This window comes from Garra rufa, chromosome 21 (assembly GCF_049309525.1).
Source record: "Garra rufa chromosome 21, GarRuf1.0, whole genome shotgun sequence".
NCBI lineage: Eukaryota > Metazoa > Chordata > Actinopteri > Cypriniformes > Cyprinidae > Garra > Garra rufa.
This window is the reverse complement of record NC_133381.1, coordinates 27178627-27193338: the sequence shown is the minus strand read 5'-3', so window position 1 is coordinate 27193338 and position 14712 is coordinate 27178627. Positions and strand designations below refer to the sequence as shown.

The 14712-nt window shown below is 35.4% G+C and overlaps 1 protein-coding gene across 1 annotated transcript in view; it reads right to left on the bottom strand.

Annotated features, from left to right (window-relative positions):
- The window catches only part of rps6ka1 (ribosomal protein S6 kinase a, polypeptide 1), a 74732-nt gene extending 62039 nt beyond the window's left edge, over positions 1 to 12693 (bottom strand). Inside the window, exon 1 of the mRNA XM_073826638.1 lies at positions 12653 to 12693. The gene's annotated coding sequence lies outside the window, so the exon portion shown is untranslated. The remainder of the gene's footprint in view (positions 1 to 12652) is intronic.
- Between the last annotated feature and the right edge of the window lie 2019 nt (positions 12694 to 14712).

The window sequence follows — 14712 nt, the reverse complement described above, 5'->3', positions numbered from 1 at the left end:
TGCTGTTGCCATGCCGATTATGAAACACCATGACAACAAGGTCAATATAGTCAGCAAAGCGGCACACGGCAAACACACAACAGGGGCAACATTCATCAATTTAACAACATTTTCGAACAAACAGGACAACACATCATGTGAACATCAATTATGGAGGAAGCAAACAATCACATGACAATGTCAAGGGACTCTAAAATGCAGTGAAATAGCAGAAGTAGGACAATATGTGAAGGCATTCAAGTAAGAGATAATATGCAGTAGATTCAAAAGCCTAAGTAAACTTTAACTATGTGGGCAAATGCTGATTTATTGGCCTATGTGTTAATTCAAAAATAATAAAAATGCAAGTCACACATACAATTACTGTTTTTTTTTATTTGTTTTTGTTTTTTTAATTAATATTCATTTTAATATTTTGGGGTAAAAATGGAAAGTTCAAAATGTCAGGTTGCTAAAACTGTCCTGATATTATAATGAATGAAATAAAACCTTAAAGGGATAGTTCACCCAAAAATGTGCATGGCGTTCTTCGTAAAGAACAATACAATTGGAGTTGTGGAGAAAAATGTCCTGGTTCTTCCAAGCTTTATAATGGCAGTGAATGGGTGTTGAGATTATTAAACCCAATAAAGTACATCCATCCAACATAAAAAAGTACTCCACATGGCTCTGGGGGGAATTAATAAAGGCCTTCTAAAGTGAATTGATGCGTTTGTGCAAGAAACGTATAGATATTTAAAACTTTATAAACCATAATCTCTAGTTTCGGCTAGCTTCAAGACCTATTCACTGCCATTATAAAGCTTGGAAGAGCCAGGACACTTTTAATATAACTCAGATTGTATTCGTCTAAAAGTAGAAAGTCATATACACCTAGAATGGCTCGAGGATGAGTAAATCATGGGGTATTTTTCAATTTTGTGTTAACTATCCCTTTAAATAGTTAGGAATAAGCTTTCATTTTTATTTTCATTATTAGTATTATTATGACTTATATTATTTGTAGTTAAATAATGCTGTGAATTTGTATTATAACAATAACCGTCCAATACTCTTAGCTCAATTTTATGTTTTCTGCATAAAGTGAGGGATTAATAAAGGCCTTCTACAGTGAATCGATGCATTTGTGCAAGGAAAATATCGATATTTAAAACTTTATAAACCATAATCTCTAGCTTCGTCTAGCTTCAACACCTATTCATTTCCATTATAAAGCTTGGAAGAGCCAGGACAATTTTAATGTAACTCTGATTGTATTTGTCTAAAAGTAGAAAGTCATATACACCTAGGATAGCTTGAGGGTGAGTAAATCATGGGGTGTTTTTCAATTTTGTGTGAACTATCCCTTTAAGTAGGTAGGCATAAGCTTTCATTTTTTAATTTCATTATTATTATTATTACGACTTATATTATTTGTGGTTAAATAATGCTGTGAACTTGTATTATAACAATAACCATCCAATATTCTCAGTTCAATGTTATGTTTTCTGCATATTTTCTCACAAAATAAACAGACGAAACAAATACACCAAAAATTTGCATTAAACTGATAAAAAAAAAACAGCATGTGACATATTCAACATTCATTACTGAATCACTTGACAACAGATTTTACAGCATTTTTGATCAACATAATGGAAAGGTTTGGCAGATCTTAATGTGCTGAAAATTTTTTTTTAATATATTTTGGATGAACATCCCCTCCCACATTTCCTGCTTTTATGCATCAAATAATGTGTGTTAATATCAGTTGTTTTTTTCCTCTTGCCTCTCTAGACAATGAGCAGCAGTTCTGACAGCACTTCATAGACAGAACAAATGATTGAAATCTCCCAGAAGGACGTTCCTGCTCTTAGAAACCTCAGCTCTAAAAGAAACAGAACAGAAGACAGAACAGCTTGGACTTTTTTAAACAAACTTCAGCAAAAACACTCGCAAAAATATGAGCCAAGAGTACTGAACTCTACCACAAGGCCAGATGAGAAGCTTAATACATCCATCAGATGGAACTGACTCGTAGTTTAGTACTTCTGCTGCTCTCTAGAGCTGAACTGTCTTGTACAAGACCAATTTCTCACTTTCAATTTTCACATGAGCCTTTGATTCTGTTCCAATCTCTGCGGCAGCTTTGGAAATGACTCCTTAAATTGGCCAAAGTCACTAGCAGAAATGTTCAAAACCAGAGTGATGACTGAGGAGAGGTCTGTCTTTCATCACAGGAGCGGTAAGGATGAAAACATAAAAAAAAAAAAAAAATGAGGCACACTGCGCTTCGTAAAACGAATACTGGAAAAGTCTTCAAATAAGATGATGTTGACGAGAAAAAAACAGAGGGCATGGTGGATATTTGGCACTATCAGTGTGATTATTTTGGCAGGGAAAAAAAAGAGAAAACAGGAGAACACGATGAATTTAATCCAGGCATGAGGAACCACCCTTAAACTAAATGATCACAGGAAGTTGAAACATGTTTTGACTAGAGAGCACAAGTCGTGGAAAATATTCAGCACACTTAACATAATTCACTAATTACAAGAAATGAGATTCTTAAGATTAGTTGATTGTAAAATCCTATACACAAATGTTCTGCTCAAATGAGCACACTTGTATATAGTACACTAAACAGTGGTCAGAGTCATTGCCATTAATGGTCTACTATTAAGCTAATGGGAGATAATCATAATTGTCCACTTTATATCAGAAGGACTAGATTTAATGTTGCCAATATCTACAGCATGTGCTTGAGAAAATTGATGTAGAAACCTTCATTTATTGAAATGACTCATCCTTGTTTACATGCACAGATTTTTTGCTGTCTGAATCAATTTAATTTGATATTTCATTCTGTTTAATTTTTTTTCCCCAAACTATATTTTTTAAATCAGGTATATTTTCATTCTGTTAGAAAAAAATATTAACTTAAAGTCAAGTTACTTTTAAAATAACTTTCTTTTACAGAAGTACGAATTAACCATGGTAACTCATGAAACTATTGCAATACAAATTCGGACTAAGACTAAGAATAGGATTATATCCAGGAACTTGCCTCAAAAACCCTTGGGATAGATGTGGCTCACCTTATGTGAGGATGAGATCTGACAGTCACCACAGCCAATTTGTGCCAAAGCTCACCCTGGAAACTGATGCAAGGTTTGAGCTCCATGTGCACTTGGTTCAGAGGACACTGGAAAGCAATTTGGCTTTCATATCACGTTTTAGTTATTGAATAGATAATAGGGGTGGGTATATATATATCACAATAGTTATTTTTGCTTTAAATAAGGCTTTATGCTATACATTTTTGTTACTATAGAAATTTCATAATGTCAGCATCACAAAAAAAGTAATACTACCCTAAAAAATAATAAAACTCAAGCTCAGTGAAGACAAGTAAACAGTCAGTGATTAATAAATACTAAATACAAGCAATAGGACAAAAAAACTACAGTAGAACAAATAAATAATACTACTACATGCATTTTATAAAGTAATCAAATGTATAAAAACACTGCATATTCTACACTGTGTAAATTAAATACATTTCATCTTAAAGTTACAATAGTGATTTAGTCAAGAGCAGTGAGTGATTTTCTCTCTTTTGTTTGATTTACATGAATGATTGCACTGTAAAAAAAAAGGGCGTAAAATTTACGATAAAAAAAAACTGGCAGTTGTGGTTGCCAGTATTTAACCGTAAAAAATACAGTAGCAACGTTTATATTTTACGGTTTTAACGTAAATTGACTTTTAAATACCGTAATATCATAAACTGATATAATGTTAATGTACCAACCTACTGAAGTACTGAAATCTGTTTGTACCTTTGTAATACACTGATGAGAAAGTCACATGATCAACCAAAGCCCATCGCAAGCAGCTTTTAAATTAGGGATGCACCGAATGTTTGGCAACCGCTCTTTCGGTGTTTGGCCGAATAAGTGAAAAAGGGCGAATAAAATATTCCGAACAAATAACGTAACGCAATCAACCAGAGGCGCGCACTAATGCAGCAAACATGTCGGCAGTGTGGAAGCTTTTAAAAATGTCCGAGAAATATGCAAAAAAATCATTACAAGCACCGACAGCGAGAGACTGTTTAGAACTGCATCGCATGTCTTCAATGAGAAGAGAAAGGGGTGGTTGTTGCTGGTTACTGTATGATGACTGAAATCGCGAAATGGCCTTAAACCATTAGTAAATTCACTACAGAACGTTATGTTGTCTAATTCACGCACAAATTGTATGTATTCTGACAGCGCTGTACAAGCTTGTTGGCCAACGTTCAAAGTCTTATATCTAACTTATTAATTTTAAGTTAAATTGTGCTTTGTCGGTAGGCTATAATGTCTGCTAGAATGTTAAAAATGTTCAGTGTTAAGTAAATATTTAAAATTGTTGTTTTGTAATAGTTTTTTTTTTTTTTGAAAAGCAAGACAAAAGTGTAAAAAAACACATATTGATTTATGCAATGGTGGAAAAAAATTAGCAAAATACATAGGGGAACAAACATGAAAAACTTCGGCCCAGTGTTTAATTTTGTTCGGCTTCGGCCAAGAATTTTCATTTCGGTGCATCCCTATTTTAAATAATATAACATATATAGAAGGTGCACAGTGTCATTCACACAAACACTAAACACCATAACACACATGAAACTAAAACATTACATTTAACAACATTAGATGTAACATACAACCCTAATGTACAAAACTGAAAAAACTAAGAAACATGTTTCAAATTTGAAATGTAATGCAGGGAATTCTGGGAATGTCAATTTACGGTTAAATTTTACGGTCTTTTTCACTTCTGATAACGGTATACTACTGTAAAATTACATGCAATGTCCAATACAGTTTTACACCATATATAGTAGAGGAACTTTACGTTAACCATTTAACAGGTTGTTACTGTAGCATTTTTACAGTATTTTACCATTAAAGTCACGGTCATTTTTACAGTGTGCTGTCACTCTTATGCTAATGATACACTGGGCAACTTTGGCAAATGATACAAGGCCCACGAATGATTATCCAAATTATCCAAATAGAAATTTCTCAATAGGAAGTGCCCAAGCAACACTGCTCAAAAAAAGTTGCCTGATTAAATAGCTCAAAAAGTTGCCCCGTGTATCATCAGCCTTAGAGCTGGCCGGACACAAAATATTCTGTTACATATGTCTTCTTTTTCAGCCGTTTGCTTTCACTTAAGACCTAAATTACTGTGTTTATGAAGATAGTTGCAAAGATGGGCATTTTGACACATACAAGTGTGTTTATTTAACTGTTCAAAGCCTAGAAGGCAGCATTACTATATTAACAAAAGATCATGTTCCATGAAGATATTTTGTAGATTTCCTACCGTAAATATGAAAACTTAATTTATAATTAGTAACATGCATTGCTAAGAACTTCATGTGGACAACTTTAAACGCAATTTTCTCAGTATTTCGATTTTTTTTGCACCCTCAGATTCCAGAGTTATATCTCGGCCATTGTATTGTCCTATCCTAACAAGCCATACATCAATGGAAAGCTTATTTATTCAGCTTTCAAATGATGTATAAATCTCAATTAATACATAATAGAATAAGTGTTGTAGAATTTGTAATGTGGAGAAACTCTCCTAAAAACTATTGAGCTGCATAATTTAAACCACAAGATTATTCCAGCAAAGCTTTTATGATTTTACGATATCTTGTGCATTATATATAAACTACTTTGCATTTGGTGTTATTTTAAATTTATAGATATAGCCTTCTTTTATTCAGTTTTCATATTGTTAAGAAAATACCTCTGCAATAGAATTTCAGAGAGCAAATGATGCCATAAATAAATTTACAGGTCTATTCATGTAATGTTTCCCTCATTAAAAAAAGTTTTTAATATAAGGAACAGAACAGTATATAGTAATACCTTTAAAAATGTTTTTTTTTTTTAGAAGTCCGAGACCATATCGGCCAGGATAACAAAAAACGGCATCTTTAATTTTTGACACTGACAACATGAATAAAAATAAGGGGGTCATTAAAAGACAGAGGAAGCAAGAGCTGATGAGAAGCTAAAGCAGCAAGGAAGTGAGATAAAAGTGAGAAGTTGCAAAATGACATGAAATAGAGATGATAAGGTCTCATTAAAATTTCTGTTCTTATCACCCAAGACTGTCGCTTGTGGCTCCGACATGTCATGCTTGACTCTGCTCAACTAAAGACCCAGGCTGACAGAGATTCCTGGACAAGCAGTTATTTATTCCTGCTTGCTCTCTCTGGGGAAGGCGGAGGAGAACGGAGGTATTATTAGCAACGTTCATCCACAATATCGATCCTGAAGCTTTGGCCCTTCAGCAGACAACATGCAAAACAGGGCTTTAGATCTGTGAAAAAACTATCAGGATATATTTATCATCAACGATTAAACCGTTTTTTAACTGAGAACTGAATGTAGCTTTAATGGTGAATTGCGTAATTCCCGCACCACTACTATCTCTAAATAATTATGTTTTTAAACAGGTTTCCACAAAAACTCCAGATAGTCCCGCCCCTAAACCGATGCTATTGGTTAAGCCACTGTTGCTGTGTCAGGCTGGTCGGGATGTTCATACAGAGCAAGAGTGTTTATACTTTTCATTGATGGACATATTGTACATCTATACTACACACTTGAGCTTTAACAAGGGCAAATAATATCAACACGCTGGGGAGAAAAAACATTGAGTGAGAGCGAAATAAAGGGCAACAGGCTTCACCTCATTAGCTGTTCCTGTTCTTTTTACATAACTGATCTCATCCATCCATCCCTTCAACACTTGTTCCCACTCACAAACCATTTCATTACACCTAGACATGATGTTCCCATATAATGAGGAAAAGGATGCTTCAAAATAACTGCATGAAGAGTCTAAAGACAAAGCCCTCGACAGGCAGACATCTATCCATTTATTCACACGTCCCAATTCAAAATTGGAGAACAGGGACAAGTGCTGTGAGCCGAGGGCTTTTAAAGTGCTCACAGTAAATCTGTCATAATGACTGCTTTTGTGTGCATTTTGCCTCAGATCCAATAGCTGGATTGTCTTGCTGAGCATGTCCTTCCAAACAGATTGACTTTGCTGTATTTATGACGACAATAGATCACATCTAAGTTCATCACCAGTGAAATGACCCTCACCAACAACCCTTGCTGACGTAAAATGGAATAAAAACTTGTGTGATTTATGTTAAGTGTTCCCACAACAACAACCAATCAGCATGTATCAAGGGAAGCAGTGACAGACCGTGAGCTGGTGAATCGGCCAGCAGTAATGGACTCATGAATCATGCGCTCAGCCTGTTAACAGTGTGTCTACTGCTATGTGTTTAAGCATTTCACAAATCTGTTTAGGCCAAATGTCATCCCTAACATTTGGTACACTTAAAGGAACACTCCACTTTTTTTTGGAAATAGGCTCATTCTCCAACTCCCCCCCGAGTTAATAAGTTGATTTTGACCATTTTGAAATCCATTCAGCCGTTCTCCTGTTCTGGCGATATCACTTTTAGCATAGCTTAGCATAGATCATTGAATCCTATTAGACCAATAGCATCACGTTCAAAAATAACCAACGAGTTTCGATATTTGTTGTATTTAAAACTTGACTCTTCTGTAGTTATATCGTGTACTAAGACCGGTGGAAATGCAAAGCTTCAATTTTCTAGGCTGATAAGATTAGGAACTACACTCCCATTCTGGCGTAATAGTCAATGAAGTTTGCTGCCGTAATAAGGCTGAAGCAGGAGCAGTAATACCACGCAGCACATGTGCAAATGCTAAACTAGCTGGGAACTCATTTCTGATAATACTCCGCCTGCTTCGGCCATATTACGGCAGCAAACTTCCTTGACTATTACGCCAGAACGGAAGTGTAGTTCCTAATCTTATCAGCCTAGAAACTCGCAGCTTTGCATTTCCACCGGTCTTAGTACACGATATAACTACAGAAGAGTCAAGTTTTAAATAAAACAAATATGGAAACTCGTTGGTCATTTTTGAATGCGATGCTATGCTTGGATAAAAGCGTCTGCTAAATGAATAAATGTAATAGGATTCAATGATCTATGCTAAGCTATGCTAAAAGCGATATCGCCAGAACAGGAGAACAGCTGAATGGATTTCAAAACAGTAAAAATTAACTTATTAACTCGGGGGGGGGGGGGGGGGGGGGCTGGGTGCTGGAGAATGAGCCTATTTCCAAAAAAGTTGAGTGTTCCTTTAATAAAATAAAATTCTGTCATTAATTGCTCACCCGTAAGACCTTCGTTCGTTAAAATATTTTTGATGAATTCCGAGAGCTCTCCGTCTCTGACCCTCCATAGACAGCAAGGGTCCCACAACGTTCAAGCTCCACAAAGGTACCAAGAACAAGGACAAAATAGTGCATGTGACATCATGGTTCAACCGTAATACTTTTTGTATCCAAACTCTCCAAAATAGCGCTAGGATGACACAGAGAAGAATAATTGTTGAATAAAGCTGTTATTTTACTTTTGTTAGTATTCTCGTATTCTCATAAAATTATGGTTTGACCACTGATGACACATGGACTATTTTGTCGATGTTCTTGGTTCGTATCTGGATCGTGGTAGGACCCTTGCTGTTTATGGAGGTCTCAGGCAGAGGTGTAAAAAGTACTCAAAAATGTTACTCAAGTGAAAGTACAAGTAATGAGTGAAAATTTTACTCAATTAAAAGTAAAAGTACTCAGCCAGAATTACACTCAAGTAAAAGTAAAAAAGTACTGCATTAAAATTGTACTTGAGTATTAAAAAAGTAAAAGTAAAAGCAAAAATGAAAACTAGAGATTCTTGTTTACGTTTTTAATCTCTAAAAACATGAAGTGAATGAACCACATACAAGGTTTTATCCTGCTTTAGAACTGTTTAGATTTAACCTTTGAAGGCCGATATTTCTTTGTTGAGCGGGAGACAAAGGATGCATTTCATCTTGTATGAATCCTTACTAATACCGCTAAAAGAAAAGAATTCGCTAAGGTAAGGCCACGGGTGCTCTTGCCCCTGTGGCTGATTTTGGGCTGCGTTCACTACTGAATCATGTTCTTCCTCCATTTTCTTCCACTGACTGCATGTTATAATTTCTCTAATTTCCAGGTCAAGGTGCTGTGCATTGTGGTGATTGATGCAACTTGATGTCACTTCCAAAGGACCAATGAACATGTCTGATTAATTTCATAGAATGTAAAAACGAATCTCATTGGCACAATGAATAACATTTTAATTAAACTGGAATTCAGCGCAATTCAATTGGTTTGTTAGCAAGAGAAAATAGTAAAAAAAAAATTCACAAAAATTAGTATTTTGGAATTATTTACTTTTTGACTGTAAATAAAATTGTAAGGAGTAAAAAGTAGTTTTTTTTCTTTAAAAATGTACTTAAGTAAAAGTAAAAGTATTCATTTTTAATTGTACTCAAGTAAAGTAAAAATCCCCAAAAATAATACTTAAGTACAGTAATCAAGTAAAATTACTCAAGTACTTTACACCTCTGGTCTCAGGTTTAATCAAAAATATCTTAATTTGTGTTACGAAGATGAACTAAGGTCTTATGGGTTTGGAACAACATGAAGGTGAGTCATTTTTGACAGGAATTTTCATTTTTGGGTGAACTATCCCTTTAGGATTGAACTGTAACATCAGTTTCTTGACACCTACAGACACCCCTAAATTCTCATCTCAATAATAATAATAATAATAATAATAATAATAATAATAATATGTCATTCTCATTACTGTAATGTGAAAATAAATAATTATAGTTTTATAGAACTTAGAAATTTTGAAAGAAAATCATTATGCAACCTATGACATTTTATTGTTAAAAAGACAAATCACATCAAAATATGTGTATTTTTATTCAATATTTCAAAATACTGTTTCATGACAATTAACAAATATCCTTACATTTTATTTACCAACTGCAGGTGTGGCAAACAGCTAATTTTGTACTGTGTTTAAACAGTGACCCTGGACCACAAAACCAGACATATGGGTAATTTTGTTAGAATTGGGATTTATACATCAATAAATAAGCTTTCCATTTATGCATGGTTTGTTAGGATAGAACAATATTTGGCTGAGATACAACTATTTGAAAATCTTGAATCTGAGGGAGCAAAAAACTACATATTGAGAAAATCGCCTTAAAATTGTCCAAATGAAGTTCTTGGCAATGCAAACTACTAATCAAAAACTAAGTCTTGATATATTTATGGTAGGAAATTTACAAAATATCTTCATGGAACATGATCTTTACTTTATATCCTATTGATTTTTAGCATACAAGAAAAATGTATCATTTTGATCCATACAATGTATTTTTCGTTATTGCTACAAATATACCTGTGCTACTTAATTGGTTTTTATTTAAGCATTAAATAAATGTATTACAGTAACAACAATCTAATGGCAATCATCACTGAAAATAATAAGAGTTATAAAATATTCAAAAGCCATATCTGGACAATATAGTAAGATTTTAAGAGTTCTTAAAAGACATGAAAACAACAGGTAAATGTGACAATATAAAAAAGGTTTGTGGTCTAACATTTAAAACAGGCTTACATTTTATGCAAAATATAACTGTATTTTTTAATAGATTTATTTTTTTACTGTAAAATATTTCATGATAATCCAAAAAATCTATTACCCTTATGCAATTTAGGTCAAGAAACACCAGGAAATGCCAAGTTCTGTCATGAAACTCTAGATGGCGCAGACTGATGGGTCCTTAACGCAAACTGATGATTTTCACAGGGTTAAATTACTTGGCACTGATTGGTTCATGTTGCATACACAGCCAATGGGCTTGCTGCTTTACATTTAATGCTGGTTAGCATTTTGCAGCGTGCTTTCAGGGTTCCTCTGAAACCGTCCACCTCCCCAGCTCCACCTGTTTAGATCTACTACAGGTCATTATATATGCTGTTTGTGCAGCAGCAGAATGTCTTAAATACTCACAGCACTGTATCGGCATATTACACTGACAGTAGCAAGTTCCTGTACTTGTGTTGCAGCAACAATTCAGCAGCTTAGCAGATCTATTCCACCAAGACCAATTATATTAACATTGTCAAATCCATCACCATACTAAAATCTTCAGAGAGCTGTAATGACAAGAATACAACCACTTAAAAATATACAGTGTCATATTCCACCAAATGCAGATTATTTCCATAATCAATAATTAGTCAATGGTTGATTGGCGATAGTCTTGACTAATTAAATGCCATGCATAATAATCAGAATACATGCATAATAAAACATTCACTGATAACAAAAATACATTAAACTAATGCTCAAATGAGGTCATTTTGAATTTGGACAGACTAAATTAAATGCCCAAAAATATCTGGCCGTAGTCTCTGGGGTCTAAAGCATTACAGGACCTTGACTGAGCTGCACTGCAGTTTTGAGGTGAGCTCACTGTTCAGAAAGACAGAGAAAAGCGCATGCTGTAGAAGACAGGCTGTCTCTCTGTCCATCACATCAGGCTCATATAACACATAAAAAACACAACAAATGCAGGGATTCATGAGGGAGAGAGAGAGGCTTTCCCCACAGAGCTAGATAGACAGGCTGCAAAAAGTCAAGATGAACCCTGGAACAGAGAGGCCATGAGTAATCCAACCCCATTAGACACACACAGAGACCTTAGAGTCTCTGAGCCAGAACTCTAGACTGAATTCTTCTTAGCACTTGTTCCATTGATTGTTTCAGAAAGCTGTCAATATACCCCAGACACTTCTGTGAGACAGAGGCGGCTCTGAGGTCTCTTAAACACAGCACTCACAATATTGGCTCAAACATGAGTCTCAAATCAAATCTAAGGCAGCAGTATGACTCAGATTCATGGCTCACCATCAAGAATGACCCTATGGTCAGTGTGAGAAAGTTGGGGGCAGTTGACCTACAGCAACTGTCCATTTGTCCTATCAGGCTAATGCGTTAAGGTCACACATCTTTTGTTTGAATGCCTGATGCATTTTTATACTTTACAAATGTTGAGACTGCGAGAAATTGCGAGAATGGACTATGATGAGGAGCACCACTTAGCACAGGTTAAAATGTACAAAGATATACGTACCGTAATAGCGCAAGTAGGGTAATAAAAACACAGCAATACGCGCATGTACCAATGTAATAAATGTGTGCATCGTCAAATATTGAATGTGTGTTTTAGCGCCACGTTCTGTACATTTCACTTTGAAACTGCTGCAAAACATGCAGCAAGGTATGTAATTACATTGTTGCACGTATTTCCAATGAGCCTGGGTTAATTAATAACACGTGTTGTTTCATTACAAACATGAATAGATTTTAAATAAAATGTGTTGCTACAACAAGTTATTCAACACACATTTGTTGGGGCCATTAAAAAAAGTTGGCAACTAAGTATAAACAACCAGCAGGAAAAGAAACATCTGTCCTGCAAATTACCCATGAACTCAGAAAGCTGGATAAATAAATGTAACATCTGAAAACAGCATGTTCTAGGATTTGCTGGAATTGCTGAAGAACATAAGTTTTTTCTAGAAAAAAGAAATCTTTTATAACTGTCCCAAACACCTGGAAGTGTGTTTGCGTATGTGTTCAGCTGGGTCCTACCTTAACAGATGAAGTGACCCCATCCTCAGTGGTGCTCTGCCCATTCTGAAAGAGAAACAGAAAAAGATTTATGTGTATATGTATATGCGTACTAGTTTGGTTACATCTTATTCTTTGCTACTTTTCATAATTAAGAATAATAGTCATCAAAACTATGAAATAATGCAAATTGAAGTACGAAAAGTTAACAGTAACCACAATACTTCATGCGGTGTCATGTGGAAATTGTTTTGAACTAGGGCTGTGCAATTAATCGCAATCGCAAAAAAATCGCGATTTAAGCACATGCGATTTCTAAACCGCACAAGGTTGCGATTTTATATATCCCCCCCAAACGGCACCCCCCGCCCCCCTTGAACGTCAAGTTCATTTTATTTTCGATTTGTTGCCACATCACAATAGAAGTCATTTAAGGTTATCTTTCCTATAGAACAGGTCTATACATAGTTATTTTATTAAACATACTAAATTGCCTTATGTTATTTATCTTATTTACACTAAGGCATGTCATTTCTGTCTCTTCATGGTCGCGTGATTACAATGTCTCCTCCAAGAAAACACGGACTGGATCGCGGACTCCATTCATAAAAACCGAATTTACTATAGCGCGGACAGTGGCGCCTCCAAGGGGGGGCCAGGGGGGGCCGCGGCCACCCCTAAAATGACACTGGCCACCCCATTGGCCCCCCCAACCAGCAAGAGTGGAGTTTTTTAGAATAATAATTTTATTTTATAAATTAACACGGACATTGACAAAACACAATATTAGAAATAAATATAATAAACTTCTATGATGTGTAATGTAGAATACGCTCTCAACCCCTCCACCTCTCGAGTTGCGGCGACTTCAAGCACTCTCACAAGCGCAGCCGCACCGCGAAGCATGCATAAATAGTTCAGTTCTGTATGCAATGACAAAGAGATTATATAATATTTCGTTTCGTTATTATTTTAAGTTAATTTAGAAAAGCGTTTGGAGCATTTTTTTTGTTCGTTAAATGTTAGTTTTTGATTTTCAAAACGACCAGCGAGTCGATCATAACCTATGTTTGATCAATTTAGCCTTCTCAAATAATCACGACTTGCCTAAAATAAAATCTCTGGATATTAAACTGTTCTATCATATTATATATGTTAGTTTAAACATTTAACCTATATAAATGTACGCTGATAGACCCATATCCAATCGTTTGTGCATGCGGAAAGTGAAAGCTAATTTTGGGCTTTAAACTTTGTTACTTTATAAAAAAAGAAAACATAGAAGACCACGTTCAGTGGGAGGGGAGGGGTTCGCGATGGGCTCCCCCTCGCCAAGGGCCCCTGTTACTCTGTTCCACTATTACCCCCTGTCCGACGCCCCTGCATAGAAGATGCGCTGCTGTCCACGGCCATAGCCAGTAATGAGGTCACCGAGGTCCGGACCTCGGTCATTTTTTTAATATTCAAAAATAAAATGTCAAGCTCTCTGAATGATTATTTAGCCGTTTAATTTAGCCGATTATTTAGCCACCTCATATCACATGATTGTTTGCAATTCATCTTGCTGCGAGAAGACAGCGCAGTGAACTGGGCTTTAGAGCGCGTTGAGTGAGAGCGCGGGTGCAGCCTCTGTTTGTTGCCAGATCCACCTATTATACGTGTTTTTGACTCGTTTTTCCAATTTAGTGTGACACTTTGGGACGTTTATAAAGTGGAAATTTGAACGTTAGTGTTAGTGATATATTAATCATATTTACAAAAAAAAGCTTTGAACTTATTTCGGATATCTTTTTCTTTTTTTTGGTAATTGCTTGTTTTTCGTAGCAATATCTGGCAACATTGTATATTCATAAAAAAAAAGCTTATAGACTACCTGTAACTTAATTGCTGACAGGAAGATACCACAATCGGTAAGACAAACGCAGTGATCATCGTTATTATTTGAAAGAAATATAGAACACTATCAAAAACAATAGCATAATACAAATCTGTTTGTTACAGAATGAAATAGCCTACTGGCCAGCAGGAAGACGTCTCGTGCTCTTTAGTTAACCTTAAGTCATCAAAAAACATTAATTAAA